This window comes from Medicago sativa, chromosome 1, assembly GCF_051527215.1.
Source record: "Medicago sativa cultivar Bolivia chromosome 1, Bolivia_mono, whole genome shotgun sequence".
NCBI lineage: Eukaryota > Viridiplantae > Streptophyta > Magnoliopsida > Fabales > Fabaceae > Medicago > Medicago sativa.
This window is the reverse complement of record NC_140749.1, coordinates 69987292-70003330: the sequence shown is the minus strand read 5'-3', so window position 1 is coordinate 70003330 and position 16039 is coordinate 69987292. Positions and strand designations below refer to the sequence as shown.

Here is a 16039-nt window from a genome sequence, read left to right as displayed (position 1 = left end):
AAAACGAGATGAGATCGAACTATTTCGCTTGCGGTATAAGATAACGAGCAAGCATAACAGCAGCAATCTCTTGATCGATTAACAGACTCTAGCTTTATAACCAATATTATCACAATCATTTCTACAACATCCTTCGTGTCCAAAGCGATATCGTTATTTCTAAGTTATCGTTTAAACATTCGTGTCCAAATCCCTTAAACGATAACAAAGTCGATCGGATAACTTAATCGACCGTGTCCAGCCTGATTAAGTATCCGAAAGCATTAAATTCTTGATTAAAAGCAATTATCGAAGGTTTACAAACTTGTCAAGAGTGATAAAACTTAAGATAGTTTGTTATTCTAGTTCTAGATTCAAGAGTTTGTGTCCAAATCATCTTGAATCTCTTTGAAAGCATTAAAAGCAAGAATAACAACAATATTGAATCATTAAGCTAGAACCTTATACATTAAAAGATCAAAAGATTACATAATAGCTTGTTTGATTACCTCAATACTACAAGTAGATGATAGCTACACATAGACATGTAAACTATGCAAGAGATGAAGAAAGATGAAGATTCCATGTCAAGATCCTTCGTGTCCAAAGCGATCTTGAATTGAATCTACTCCTAAACCAATTGCTTTGTGTTTCTCTCTTTGAAATAGCTCTAACCTCTCTCTAGAATGTATGAAAATATCTCAATAAAACAGTGAATAGTCCTAGAGAGAGGGAAAACTTGTATTTAAATGGGGCTGCACTCGTGTTGGACGCTTTCGCGTCCTCAGGACGCTTAAGCGTCCTTCACAAAAATCTCCCAGTGACCAATAGCAAGCTGCCACGTATGCAGTGAAAATATCTTCTGGCATAAGTAGATGAGCACGCTTTCGCGTGCTAATGGCGTGCAGAAAGCGTCCTAAGACGGTTTGCCTCTGGAGCTTGCACGCTTTCGCGTGATGAGGACGCGAAAGCGTCCTACTTGAATCATGAAAAGCATCCTGAAAGCGTCCTGAAAGCGTGCCATAAGTTGCATACGACATTGTGGATGCTTAAGCGTCCATAGGACGCGAAAGCGTCCTACCTTTGTTTCAAAATCTTCTTTCTTGTACCTTGCTTGTCATTTCCTGCATAAATTGGGTAGAATAAGGCTCAAAAGCATATATGACAAATTTGCATAGTATTTGGAGTTTTCCATGGAGAATCTTGCAAAACAAGTCACTAAAATGCCTAAACTCCTATATGAAATATATCACTTTTAAACACTTATCAAACTCTCCCCAACTTGGCTTTTTGTTTGTCCTCAAACAAATCAATTGAAAAGGAAACTAACAAGGCTTTGGACAAGGTTTTTAACATGGTGTCAAACTATTCAAAACAAAAATTTAAACAAATGGTGATTCAAATATGATCGCGCTGGCAAGCATGAAGGCCTCCGCTACTCTAGGTGCAAACTAAGAATGCGAAATATGTCCTAAGCACAAACTATACATCATAAACTTCAAAACATAAACATATCTATCTATGAACCACACCTAACACACTTCTTTGAAAGTAAATGCAATATAATGATAACAATGAATGAGGTAATGAACACACATCCAACAATCATGCTAACATCCTATTTAAGTTAGGTGTCCATCCAAATATCGTCTCAAAAAGCATAAAAGCATGGATCAAAAGGTCTTGCAAGGGTTATAACTTGGCCGGGCTACAAAAGAAATGTCATATGTGGGGCAATTGATCAGAAAGCCTATCAAAGAGGAACATTCTTTGTAATACAACTTGAAATTCAAAATCTTCCCTACCAAAAATTACAACCTTTGATGATTAACAATCAAACCAATAACCTTGACAACTTATTCTATTTTTGATTTTTCTTTCTTTTTCTTCTTTTTCTTTTCTTTTCTTTTCTTTTTCAAATGTACAACTTTTTCTTTGATTCAATGTTGTCAGGTTATTTTACAACTTCACCACAAACTTGACATATAATGCCTCCTTTTTCTCCCCAACTTGAATACAACAAAACTCTAATTGAATGTTCCCCTATCCTAAGGCAAGGGACAAAGTACAAAAAGGTTAAGGGTTCAACAAAGTAAAAATATCAAAGTCCTATAAGATTCAACCATGAACTGAATTTTTGAAAAATTTCAGGCAAATTCAACAAGCATTGTGCTTATGAATATTGACAGTTCATGTTTGAGGACTTGATTCATTTGGCTCAGATTGGGGTATCAGGTACTCGCTCTTCTCACAGGTAGGCTTTATGTGGTCAAGTAGGTTACTCTCAATTCAAAAAGTGCCTTTATCCTTTCCATGCTTTCAAACAGTTCAAACTAATTATCAGATTTAACATAACTAAAACAAGTTAGACGATGATTATCGGTCTCCAGCATATATACAACAGATTGAAGCTACCTCACATTTATGTTAAGTACTAAGTGGTTCAAAAATATTTATGTTTATGACAAGAATTAAATAAGATACATTTTGTGCAAAGTACAAGTTTCAAATTCTTAGTAAAAACCTAGAATAACGGGAAACTAATACCTTGGCTTTGCGCTTTCTCACAATTAATATCATTATCACTCACCTGCTTTTGCTCAATAATTGGCTCCTTTGAGCACTTTAAACTTTAATGTTCATGAGCAATCTTTCTTTTGACGAAACACAAGCAAGTTAAAACAAAAATTTTCATCCAAAATGATAAGTTAAAAACCAAAACAACAAGCTAAGTTATTTAACCCAAAATGAAATTAAACTAAACCAAAATGCTGAACACTCGAAACCGTGCTCAAGAAGTATAATTACAAAAGCATTTAAATTGTTCCAACATCAACATAAAAACATAAACATAAATAGTCAAAGCAGAAATATCAAAGCATCACTAAAAATACAAGCTGATGCGGTCAGTTTGCAGCATCATCATCCATGTCATGATCATCACCCTGAGGGCCACCAAAAGCTGCACCACTGCCCCCTCCTGGGAAAATTGGCCTGTCCCCAGGCCATCTACAAGCCTCCATGTAAGTCTCAGGTGACAACATCTGGTAAGCAGGGTCCATGCGAGCCTCATACAGTGACTGGTAGATGCCTCTGTGGCTCCTGTAAAGTGCAGCATTCTGGTCCATAATGAAATGGTCCCGCTGCTCCTGTCTCTGCTCGTACTGCATCATATAAGCCTGAAAAGATGAAAACTCAAATGAAGTAGGAGGATGAGGTATGTCCTGCTGCTGAGTATCCTCCTGGTGCACATCCTCCTGCTGCTGAGTATCCTCCTGGTCATGCTCAGGCTCGGGCTCATGTGGTATAACTCCAGCTAGTCTTTGGGAATGGATGAAAATGTATCGATCATCAACCACTCCTTTAAGCTTTTCTGTTCTAGGCTCAGGTATGATGACTCCTTGGTCTTTCAGTAGACCCATAAGTAGACCAGGAAAGGATAGCTTGGTTATTTTCCCTATGAAACCACATAATGCGACATGCTTCATCTGGTCAGAAATAATTCGGGCAACATCTACTTGCCCTCCTTGAAGAATGTGCCAAAGCAAAGGTAGGGCAGCCATAGGTGTGGTTGTGACATGACTCCTAGGAACGACATTATGCACCAAGAATTGGAATATAATACCAGCTTCAAGTTTCATGTCCCTAAAATTGGCGGTTGTATACTCCTGGCTCTTTTTTCCCTTGTTATAAGTTTTCCCTGGTAAGAGTATGTCTCTAGCTATTTGCCTAAAGCTGTAATCTTTGTCTCTCTCCATCTCTCCATAGGCACAAAGGGTGGGGATAGTAGGATCCTCGGGTGGGTCAAGCTCTAGGGGGTTACCGAGATATGTGTTAATTGTGTCTCAGTCAAACCTCACATTGGTACCCCTAACAAAGCTAGTGTATGTGAACCTAGCATCCATCTCCGTTTTCTCACAATTGGGTAAAGCATTGGCGTAGAACTCTCGCACAATGTCTGGGTTGATTTGGGTTTCAGGTGTCAAGAGCTTATCCCACTTCCTAGATGTTATCATGTTAAGGATGTGGGCATAATTGCCAGACGGGTTGATGTTGAAGGTTTTCTCGTGCCAGGTGCCCTTGTTTAATTCATTGTACCTCATGAGATGTTTCCCGGAAGAGTACCGGTTACGATCAAAAATACGTGGTACGGGTATGGAACGCTCAATGGTTCCGGAAGTGGAACCTCTAGTTCGTTTGGTGCCGGTGGTTTTGTTTTTAGGTGCCATCTGCAAAACAACCAGAAAAGTCCATACACATATGATAAAATTCAATTAGAACACAAATGGAATCAACCTAGTTAAACAGATTTGAAAAGCACAGAAAAATAAATGACTGGGGGTAGGACGCTTTTGGGACGCTTAAGCGACCTCAAAAGCGTGCTATCATGAAGACTCTGCCATTTGCACGCTTTTTGGACGCTTAAGCGTCCTCAGAACTGATGAAAAGCGTCCTCCATCTGCACCTGCATAATTTCATCCCTAAATTCCAACACAACACCAATCCAGCATATTTTTGACAACATTAAACTTCCTAAGTCTCTAAAACTCACTAGTGATCAAGAAATTTGCACATGAACCATTCAAACCCTAAATTTTTTTTTTCCAAAAGATTCAAAATGGGTCACCATTCCAAAAATTGAATGTTCATGGCAATTTGATTCAAAACTGATTCTTTTCACCACTAGATTCCTAGTACACAGTCTCTAATCATAAAAATCTAGCCTTACCCTAGCCTTTCTACAAATGCATGAAGCATGTATGTGTTTTCTAATTAAGAGCAAGAAAATGGGAAGGAGCAACAAACCTGTCAAATCTTTGAAAGGAGATTCAAATGAAAGAGAATGAATGCACAAATCTTTGAGTGAGTGACTTGGATTTGACAAAATGAAATTAGGTTTGTGTTTGTGAAGAGAGAAAAGTGAGAAGTTTGTTTTTGTGTTGTGTAACCGAAAATGAGAGGGAAGTGGGTGAGTGTGTGTGGTTAAGGGGAGTTAATCCCCTTGGAAAACGTTATGTTTTTTTTTCAAACCAACGCGTAGGACGCTTAAGCGACCTCCTGTCGCGAAAGCGTCCTCCCAAGTATGCTCAAAATTTTGCTTTTTACAATTCTTGCTTTGATTGCTAAATGACTAAAACTAAATGCAAAACATAAAAATACTTACAAAACTGGGTGTGCCTCCCAGCAAGCGCTTGTTTTACGTCATGAGCTCGACGCCTTTATCTTTGAAGAAATCACGGTTCGATTAGTGAAATCGTCGACAAATTCCGATCAATTTCACCACCGAAGTAGGGCTTCAATCTTTACCCATTCCCCGTCCAGTTGGATTTTGTCATTGGAACTTCTACACTACCGTTCCATAAGGCCTTTTTTCTTTGATTGTAAACGGATTAGACCACATAGACTTGAACTTTCCCAGGATTAACCGAGATCATGAGTTACACAGTAACACCATTTGTCCGGGCTCAAAGTTTTTGTTTCACAATCCTCTTGCCATGATAGCGCTCACCTTCTCCTTGTACACTTTAGAGGATTCAAGTATTTGAACCTTCCTCTATTCACCCACTTACTCTTGGTCAAAATTAAGAAATCAAAACGCTTTGTGCGCACAAAACGCTTTGTGCTCTAGTTCAACCGGCAAGTGGCACGACTTTCACCTGCCTTATCAAGCTTTAATGACCAATCTATTCGTGATGCCAACACGACCTTCTTTTCTAAGATTCCTTTGAATTCTCGATTGGACACATCGACTTGACCAAGTGATTAGTAACATAAAAGAAAGTATATGTGTATATATGTACAACAAATTTACAAGAATCAGTTTTTGTGCAAAATTGCTTAACATGACAAAATTGTTTCGATACTTATGAAATTATCCGCTACTCCCCGGCAACGGCGCCATTTTGATGAAGTATAATTTTGCATCAAACAAAGTAAGTATTTTAATATCGTCTCCACAGGGAGTTGCGTATGTCATAAGCGTCTTCACAATAGTTCACATTAAGGGTTTGGATATAATTTGTTTGTTTGTAAAACTATGTTCCTAAACGACATAAAAGTAAAAACGAGATGAGATCGAACTATTTCGCTTGCGGTATAAGATAACGAGCAAGCATAACAGCAGCAATCTCTTGATCGATTAACAGACTCTAGCTTTATAACCAATATTATCACAATCATTTCTACAACATCCTTCGTGTCCAAAGCGATATCGTTATGTCTAAGTTATCGTTTAAACATTCGTGTCCAAATCCCTTAAACGATAACAAAGTCGATCGGATAACTTAATCGACCGTGTCCAGCCTGATTAAGTATCCGAAAGCATTAAATTCTTGATTAAAAGCAATTATCGAAGGTTTACAAACTTGTCAAGAGTGATAAAACTTAAGATAGTTTGTTATTCTAGTTCTAGATTCAAGAGTTTGTGTCCAAATCATCTTGAATCTCTTTGAAAGCATTAAAAGCAAGAATAACAACAATATTGAATCATTAAGCTAGAACCTTATACATTAAAAGATCAAAAGATTACATAATAGCTTGTTTGATTACCTCAATACTACAAGTAGATGATAGCTACACATAGACATGTAAACTATGCAAGAGATGAAGAAAGATGAAGATTCCATGTCAAGATCCTTCGTGTCCAAAGCGATCTTGAATTGAATCTACTCCTAAACCAATTGCTTTGTGTTTCTCTCTTTGAAATAGCTCTAACCTCTCTCTAGAATGTATGAAAATATCTCAATAAAACAGTGAATAGTCCTAGAGAGAGGGAAAACTTGTATTTAAATGGGGCTGCACTCGTGTTGGACGCTTTCGCGTCCTCAGGACGCTTAAGCGTCCTTCACAAAAATCTCCCAGTGACCAATAGCAAGCTGCCACGTATGCAGTGAAAATATCTTCTGGCATAAGTAGATGAGCACGCTTTCGCGTGCTAATGGCGTGCAGAAAGCGTCCTAAGACGGTTTGCCTCTGGAGCTTGCACGCTTTCGCGTGATGAGGACGCGAAAGCGTCCTACTTGAATCATGAAAAGCGTCCTGAAAGCGTGCCATAAGTTGCATACGACATTGTGGACGCTTAAGCGTCCATAGGACGCGAAAGCGTCCTACCTTTGTTTCAAAATCTTCTTTCTTGTACCTTGCTTGTCATTTCCTGCATAAATTGGGTAGAATAAGGCTCAAAAGCATATATGACAAATTTGCATAATATTTGGAGTTTTCCATGGAGAATCTTGCAAAACAAGTCACTAAAATGCCTAAACTCCTATATGAAATATATCACTTTTAAACACTTATCACTTATCCAACAATATGTTCATTTTAATATTTTCTGAACTGAATGATTTGGCTGCTTTTTTAAATATCAATTGCAAATTTATAACATGGCAATACCAATGGATGATAAAGAAATTTTCTACATTGGGATGAGTTTGATTATGGGTTCGGGGTGGGTACATATGTACATGTTACTCGTCCAATACCTATGTTTGAGAATCAGGGAAAACTTAAACTCATACCCAAAGCCACGCAAAGCGGAGAAACCCGTCAAACCGAGGTTGGTTTGGGCGGGTAACCGCAAGTATGTTTTTTTTTTCCATGTCTAGATTGTGCATTCATTGAAGAAGTCTCATATGCTATGTTAGCCATTGAAATAGAATCTCAAAACAATTGGTCACATATTTGGTTTGAAATAGATTTTATGTTAGTTATGCTTGCTTTTCAGTCTTCTCTATGATTCATTGGAGCATAAGAAACAAATGGTTATATTGTTTAGAGCTTACAAATGGATGAACTTTATTATTACACACATTTTTAGGAAAGAAAACTCATGTGCTGACTCTCTATCCAATTTTGGTCTATTTGTCAATAATTCCTTTTGGTGGCAGGACTCGCCATACATTCTTAGAAGTGAGTTAGTCAGGAATATGTTGGGTATGCCCAGGTTCATATTCGTAACCTTTTCAAGAGGGTTGGGGGTTTGTCCCTCCTTTTCTTTTGTGTGGTAATTTTATCTTTTGCGAATGGAATTAAGTAATGCACTTTGCATTACTCTTGTTTAAAAATAAAAATAAAAAACTAATGGCTAAAATTAGTGGTACACGAGTAAAGTACTTATTTGAACTTTCACCCTTTTTTTTACAAGAAGAACTCTCTCCCTATGAGCCACCAATATTTTTTTTTATTTTAATTAAGCCACCAAAATATTATAGCTATATTTTTAAGAAAAAACAATCATCAGAGTATAATTACAAGAAGAACTCTCTCCCTATGAGCCACCAATTTTTTTTTTATTTTAATTAAGCCACCAAAATATTATAGAAAACAATCATCAGAGTATAATAACTTTTATAACTTTTAATTAACTTTTATAGCTTTTAATTTGTTAGTATTTGGTGGTGGTAGGAATCGAACCTCAAAACCTTCTTTATAACTTCACTTCTTAACTCTCCCACCCTAGCCACCTAGTCAACCTTATACCCCACAAAAAATATTGTAAATTATAGTTAACTCAACATTAAAAATAGTAGTCAGCCAAATATTATTTTTTTTAAAAAAATAATGATAGAATTGATTTATTTTATTGCAATCTAAAAAACATTTTAAATAATAATTTTTTTATGGTGTTTGAAATTCAACCTCAGACCTTGCATATATTATGCATTATCCCTATCAACTGAGCTAAGCTCAGAGGGATATAAAATATTATTTTAAAAATATTGATCGTAATTTCTTCAACAACAAAAAAATTTGACCATAATAATCAATATTGACTTTTTTTGTTTGTTTTTGAAGGAATCAATTTGACTTTGATTAATCATGATTATATTTTTTCAAAAGATAATCATGATTCTTTTGTGTCGTATATTATTTAATAACAATTTTGACCATAATCTACTTTTTATTATATTTTATTTTGGCAATTTAACTCCTATTTTTTTTATTATTTTAGTTTCAATGTAAAAACTAAATTGTAAAAATATAATTAAGATTAAAAAAAAATCATTGGATTTCTTTACAAAGTAATTTTTTTTTTGGTGGTGGCCCGGGGTTTAAACCCCGAACCTTGCATATTTTATGCATTGTCCCAACCAACTGAGCTAAGCTTACGAGGACTTTACAAAGTAATTAAATAATAGTATAAAATTTGAAATTATATAATGTTTTATTTCCTACAATTCAACCATAATACGATAAATTCAATATGAATGATATTAAATAATAGGAATTTAAATATTGACTGTAATTTCTTAAAAAAAAAATATATATTGACCGTAATAATCAATATTGACTTTTTTGTTTTGTTTTGATGGAATCAATATCGACCTTGATTAATCATGATTCTTTTGTATCGTATAGTACTCCGTATTAAATAACAAATTTGACCATAATCTACTTTTTTTTATATTTTATTTTGGCAACTAAACTCCTATTTTTTTTTTGTTTAAAATGGAGTATTTATTAAAATTCATTAAATTATTTATAATTATTTTATTAAAGAGCCTAGTGGTGACTAAATATTTCTCTTATAAAAGCCAGAAGACATTTGCAGGGTAAAGCAAATAAAAACATACTTATTATTTGTTTATTTCCTTGCAATTACATTGCAAGGCCATGGTTAGGAAGAAGGTGAAGCTTGCTTTTATCTCCAATGCTTCAAGAAGAAAGGAGACATACAGAAAGAGAAAGAAGGGTATCATCAAGAAGGTGAGAGAACTCACTATTCTTTGTGGTATTCCAGCCTGTGCTATAATTTCCGATCCTTTTGATTCTAAAACAGAGATGTGGCCAAATCTGAAGGAAGCAAAACAGGTGATTGAGAGGTATCAGAACTCATATATGAAAGATGATAAAAAGAATGTGAACCAAGAAACTTTTCTCTTGCAGCAGATTACTAAAGCTAGGGAACAACTGAAAAAGCTGAAACAAGACAATCGTGAGAAGGAGCTAAAGATTCGTATCATTGGATACATGCAAAACCTGCCAGATGATTTGACTGTTTTAGATTTGAAAGAACTTGATAAGATAATTGAGAAAAATATGAAGGAAATTGATGAAAAGATTGTCGCACTCAATTTATCAGATTGATGCTCTCTAAAACTTTATGTTGTAATTTTGGTTGATGTTATTTCAATCAAAAATTTCTAATAAAAATAAATTTGTCAAAATAAAAGTTATTATATATCAACAATTTTTCGCTTGTTAAATTTTGCACACCTCCTCAATGCTTTATCTCATTTTTTCTTAATGATAACGGGTCAATCTTTAATCTAGTATTGTTTCTAAAAAAAAAACAAAAAATCCTTAATCTAGTATGGATTTAGGCATGTAATTTATCTTCTATTTTGTTTAAGGTTGTCACTTTTATCTAAAACAATGTAGAAAGCTTAGAAGACTTTAATTCACAGTTTTTTTTTCAACATCTCACAAGATATTGTCCTTGCTTCTCTACACGTTTGTTGAATTATAACATTTCTTTGTTTTTGTCAAAAAAAAAAAAAAACATTTCTTTGTTATCTTAGATGTTTATATGATTGCTAGTTTATAAACCGACCATGTACAATTTACACTAATTTTTAGTTTTTCACCTAAATGGGGAACTCATCCAAAAATGAAGATGAGATTCATGATAAATGAAATGACTTTTTCTTAAATGGATAAATATATTAGTTTGTGTTTATTGGTCAGAAAAAAATTATTTCTATTTTATAAATTAATAAATAAAAATACGAAGGAGAAATCAAGTAATTATGGCGCAGAAGAAGGCTCGTGTAATTACAGAATAAATAAAGAGTAACATATCTTCTGCAAATTCAAACACATGTATGCCAAATGAAGCCAAAGTTGCATTGAAATTAAGTGTCTAAGAGAGTTATTATCCTAGAACACATAGGAAAAATACCTGTTTTGACAGTTATCTAATTTTTTGATGGAATTGTAATATGGGCTGCTTAGTACATTTTAGAAGTCACATCTAACATATAATGTTGAGAAAAATCACAAAATCCCTCTTAAGTTGATGTTCTAATGACAACAAACTTAATTGAACATTTTTTTTTTTGAGCAATAGAGATGAGAATGATTCAAATATATGTTATTTTCTAACAAGTTTCTTTGAGTGTTCTTTGAAACAAAATATTACAAATCCAAAATGCAAAGATATCCAAAGAAATATGATTAAGGACATCAAAATGTGTATTGTTGTCAAAATCCCGACTTAAATCTTAAAATCCAGGATTTTGCGACTTTCTTCACCTTCAACGACTCAAATCCATAGTAGAATCTTAAAATAGGTAAAAGACATCGATTTTGATTGCGATTTTACGATTTCTTATAAACAAAGTCATTTATGACTATATACCATTTATAACATATATTTAGTATTATTTTTTTTTAAGTAAAATCCATCGATTTTGATTGCGATTTTGCAATTTCCTTGCAATTTCCTGTATCGATTCTACAAAAGTCCTTGAGTAAAATCCTTCAATTTTGATTGCGATTTTACGAGTCCCGATTCTGCTATTCCCTTTCGACTTGAAGTAAAGTCCCGATTTTGACAACCTTAGAAGGACTTCAGATTTATCAGAAGTTCTTCAGAATGAGATCAGAAACATCTCATGGGAACATGAGAATGAAGAACAAGATTACCCAAGGAAATAAGAGATCATATGTAAATCTCATTAACAAAATACTTCAATAAAAAGGATCTTTAGAACAGGCATTAAAAACACTTTAGATTGCATCTCGGAAGATAGGAACTTAAAAATGGCTAGTTCAACGCAAATCAGAATCAGTGTTTAAGAACCAATCTCATTTAAGAAGTCGAGATAAAAATTTGAAGATCATAATGGAATCAAGTGTACGTAAGAGTGAAGATTAGGTAGATAATAATTTCAAGTTAGAAGCACATAAGATTGAGATACTAAAGATTAGACGCAAGATCAGAATGGACTTCAAAAGGAAAAATTCAGAAAACATAAAAATGAATGATGAAAGAAACATATCCAAAGGTATATATGTTGGTAGATAAAATTCATGGATCAGAAGCTTAGAAGCAAAGCACAAGGTATAATGTCAAGTATTTGGAGAAAATTGGTCATCAAGGTAAAGCATAAAAGACATGAATAACTGATAGTTTTCTAATGGCAATATCCTTGCTTGATCACTAAGAAAAACCTCTATAAAGATAACCATGATTCAAAAGAGATAAAAAAAAAAAAAAAAAAAAAAAAAAAAAACTCTCAACTCACGTCTCTCAACAAGTCTTTTCGCAAAAGAGAGCCATACATCAAATCTAAAAGAGATCAGAAGCAGAACGAATATATTGCTTGAAAAATATCAGAATCACTTCTAAAATTGAGATTCATCCTCAAACATTAGATACAAATCTCAAATACACTCAAAGATCCACTGTATCTTTAGCACATCATTTTAAGCGTATTTGCAAAAGTTCAGATTCACTACAAGTGATCAGATTGAACTTAGAGAAATATGTGCGTGTGTGTGTGTGTGTGTGTGTGAGAGAGAGAGAGAGAGAGAGAGAGAGAGAGAGAGAGAGAGAGAGATTTGATTAGAATCAAATCAAGAACACAAACAACCATTGTAACTAGTCAATATGACATCACAAATCATATTTAGAGTGATAAAGATGAATTGTGGGATTGTGAAAGTCTAAAGAGGTTGTCCTGAACTAGTATGGTCAAGTAAACCAAGAAAATAAAAGAAATTAAACAAGCAAAGTATTTGAGAGGGTATCTCAAGCATCACATTGGAAAATCTCACAGATTGTGGGGACTAGACTAGCCTAGTTAGAGTGAGTCAGGATAACTTCATCGTGTCATCTTCTCGATCCCTTATCTCTTTATTTGATAGCTCAGAAGCTAGTACATCCATCCAATCTCTTGTGACTGATAATTATTCTTCACATAAAACAATTGTCAATTATTTGCATTTGATTAAGTATTCCATTTATCTTCTTGTCAAAATTATTTTAAAGTCATTCAGTTTCAATGAAATTTAAATTATTTCTTGCACTTTCAATTTCTGTCTTTTACTTTTTAATAACTTTACTATTCATGTCATGTATAATTTCTTTATTTTACTTTTCAAGCACTTTATTTTTCTTGTAAATTTAATTTCATGCAGTTTACTTTTTTGCATTATACATTTCTTCGCACATTTTTATTCTTTTCAAACGTCGAACTTTAAGTTCATTGTAGTTCAGAAGCTTGTTACTTAAAAATCATACACTTTGCTACATTAAAAAAAAATGGCCTTTGATTGTTTCCAGGACTTCATTCATAGTAAAAAAAAAATGACAAGATTCGTGTAAAACGTATGATAGAGTATTATGTAATTGTCGGTCACTCAATATTTTGAAAACATGAGGACACTACTAACTGCCTAGGTCTAAAGTGATTCTAAACTTAACTAACATGCTTCAATGAACAAGTGAAATCTCAAACTTCGCACATATCTACACGAGTAGAGTCCCTAATATCCATTTTCATCGCAAATAGGTCTTGTTTAAACATAAATTCGTCTGCTTGAATATGAACATCTTTGAGCTTGCCCACATATCTTCTTGCATGATCCATCAACAAATTGCATCATGGTTTTACTTGACTCTAATTGCAGCACCAAATTAAACTGTCTTTGACAACATCAAAGGACTATACATTAACACTTGATCCAAGGTCCATCAGTGCTCGGGGAAATTTCACATTACCTGCAATGTCCATGGTTCCATCTTCATTTTTTGGATGAGCAAAGTACTACTTGGACTTCCTCTTTTTGTAAGAATTTAATACTACTTGTACTTCTTGCATTATTATGATAAAATTGTCTCTTTGCTGTTAAATTAAATGTGACAATTTTATAATTAAAAGTGAAATCAGAAAACAAAACAAGACGTTTTTTCAAACCAAACACATCTCAACGTTCTCAAACTCTCATATCAATAGCATTGTGGCGAGAATAATTATCAACAAAGTTGCACTTATCTGATCATCTCATAAGTACAGCCAGGAGAATAATTACCTTCAATGGTTGAGCCTAAAATTCCAATATACCCAAGGAAAACTCTGATGGTTGGGCTCTTTTTCTTCATGAAACTAATTGATTACTATCGCTGTTGTATGATATATAGTTTGATATGATATCATATATACTAGATTGAGCATTACTTTTAATCTAAATTTAGCAAGAGGTCGTTCGCATGATATCTTCAAACAAGAGTACATCCAGATCCAGATTGCCATGCTGCTAAACTTATCCAAAAATCACTTGATTGAGTGTAGAAAATAGGGGATCAATTAAAGCAATTTTGAGATTTTATAAATAGATCCTAAAATAAATAAAGAAAATAGTGTGATTTTTTTAACCAAGAGTAGTGCAAAGCACACTACACATATTCATTCAAACATGTTAGTAACCATGAAGTTCAACCACCTGTTTCTTATGGTCCAAGGTATCATAAGAGAGTTTTTTAAGGCACACATAAGCAACAAGGAATCAATTTCAAGCCAAACATTTTGCCAGTTTCTATCGTTTGCAATTTCAATAGCAAGCATTATACCATTAATCTCAGCTAAATTTTTTGAGCAAAGCAACCCATTGTGAAGTCGTATGAATTTCTGAATATGCCTCCATAAGCTGTCTTCTAATGAATTTCTGAATATGCCTAATTGCAGCATTTGGGTTGCCTTCATTTCAGCCTCCACCACCTTCATTTGGATTTAGTCCTACATCGGATAGATGCTTTTGATAAGAGTTTATATGATCACATTGCATAAAAATTTGGCATATAGTGTTTACAAAGCATGGGCAGCCCTAACCTTACAAGTCAGTTTTCCAAGCCTCAATATAAAATGTAAGAGCCTTCAATGTTTGAATTTGAAGCCCATTTGAATTGCAATAAAGCTATATTTGATGGAATAAGTCAAATAGCTTGTCATGGGATTTTTTTGTTGTGTTTTAGGGATTGTGGTGGTGGTCCTATTTCTGGATCATATTGAACCCCGTTCTTCTTCTTTTTTTTTTCTTTCTAAAGAAGAATCCCCTTCGTTTTATGTTTAGTGAGTTGAGATTATGGTAAACATAAAAATTACGAGCTACCTTTCTTTTTAACCAAAAATGATGAGCTATCTTCAATAAAATATTATTGTTGGAATTAGAAGTCTGCTAGATAACAAGGAATGTATGATAATTTGCTCACTCTGCATTTTTCTATTTTAGTCAGCAAGAAGGGATTATTATTTTTCTGGCGTGATTCTGGTATTATTTTTGGTATCAGAAAAAATGGAATTTGAGATAGGAGCATATTTCAAGTACCAAGCTAACCCGAATGGTTTTATTCATAAGCTATAATTTTGGCTTGTTGAATCAAGTATGACTTGCGTATTTCAATTTTCAATTTCTCATTAACAATTTACAAATTGTGTCTCTCTAGATTTCTTATTGAAGATGCGACGTGTTGTTAGAGGTGTAAAAGAAAATTGCTCTTCTCCCATCCAAAATTGCTACCCCCCACGTGACTCAAGTCTCACAGGTGTTATACCCAACGTGACTTAAGTCAGTCCGTATTACAACCTGAGTGAGTTAAGTCACTCTACAACCTGCGTGAGTTAAGTCACTTTGACTTACAACCCTCAGGTTGTAACTCAGAGTCGCGTGGAGGGTATTTTCGTCGGTTTGTATGGGAGAGAGCAATTGTGGATAGGAGAAGAGCAATTTGGGGGGTATTATTAAATAATATGAATAATAAAAAATTCATTTGACTCATTAAATTATGTTTTAAAAACGTTGACCATAATAATCAATATTGACCTTGATTAATCATTATTTTTTTCAATCTTAAATTATTTAATAATATATTTGACCATAATATACTTTTATTATATTTCTTTTCACATTTAAGCTCCTTTTTTATAATTATTATTAAATATTAAAATTAATAAAATAATAGGTATTACTCTTTATAAAAGCCATAAGGCATAAGCAAAATAAAGCAAAAAAAAAAATTGATTCCTCATTCATTTCCTTGCAATTGCATTGCAAGGCC

At 33.9% G+C, this 16039-nt stretch overlaps 1 pseudogene across 1 annotated transcript; it reads left to right on the top strand.

The window, feature by feature from the left end:
- Positions 1-9543: 9543 nt before the first annotated feature.
- LOC146956876 (agamous-like MADS-box protein AGL80 pseudogene) lies at positions 9544-10184 on the top strand (annotated as a pseudogene). Its single transcript, XR_015016640.1, has one exon. The product of XR_015016640.1 is annotated as an agamous-like MADS-box protein AGL80 pseudogene (transcript).
- Positions 10185-16039: the final 5855 nt, after the last annotated feature.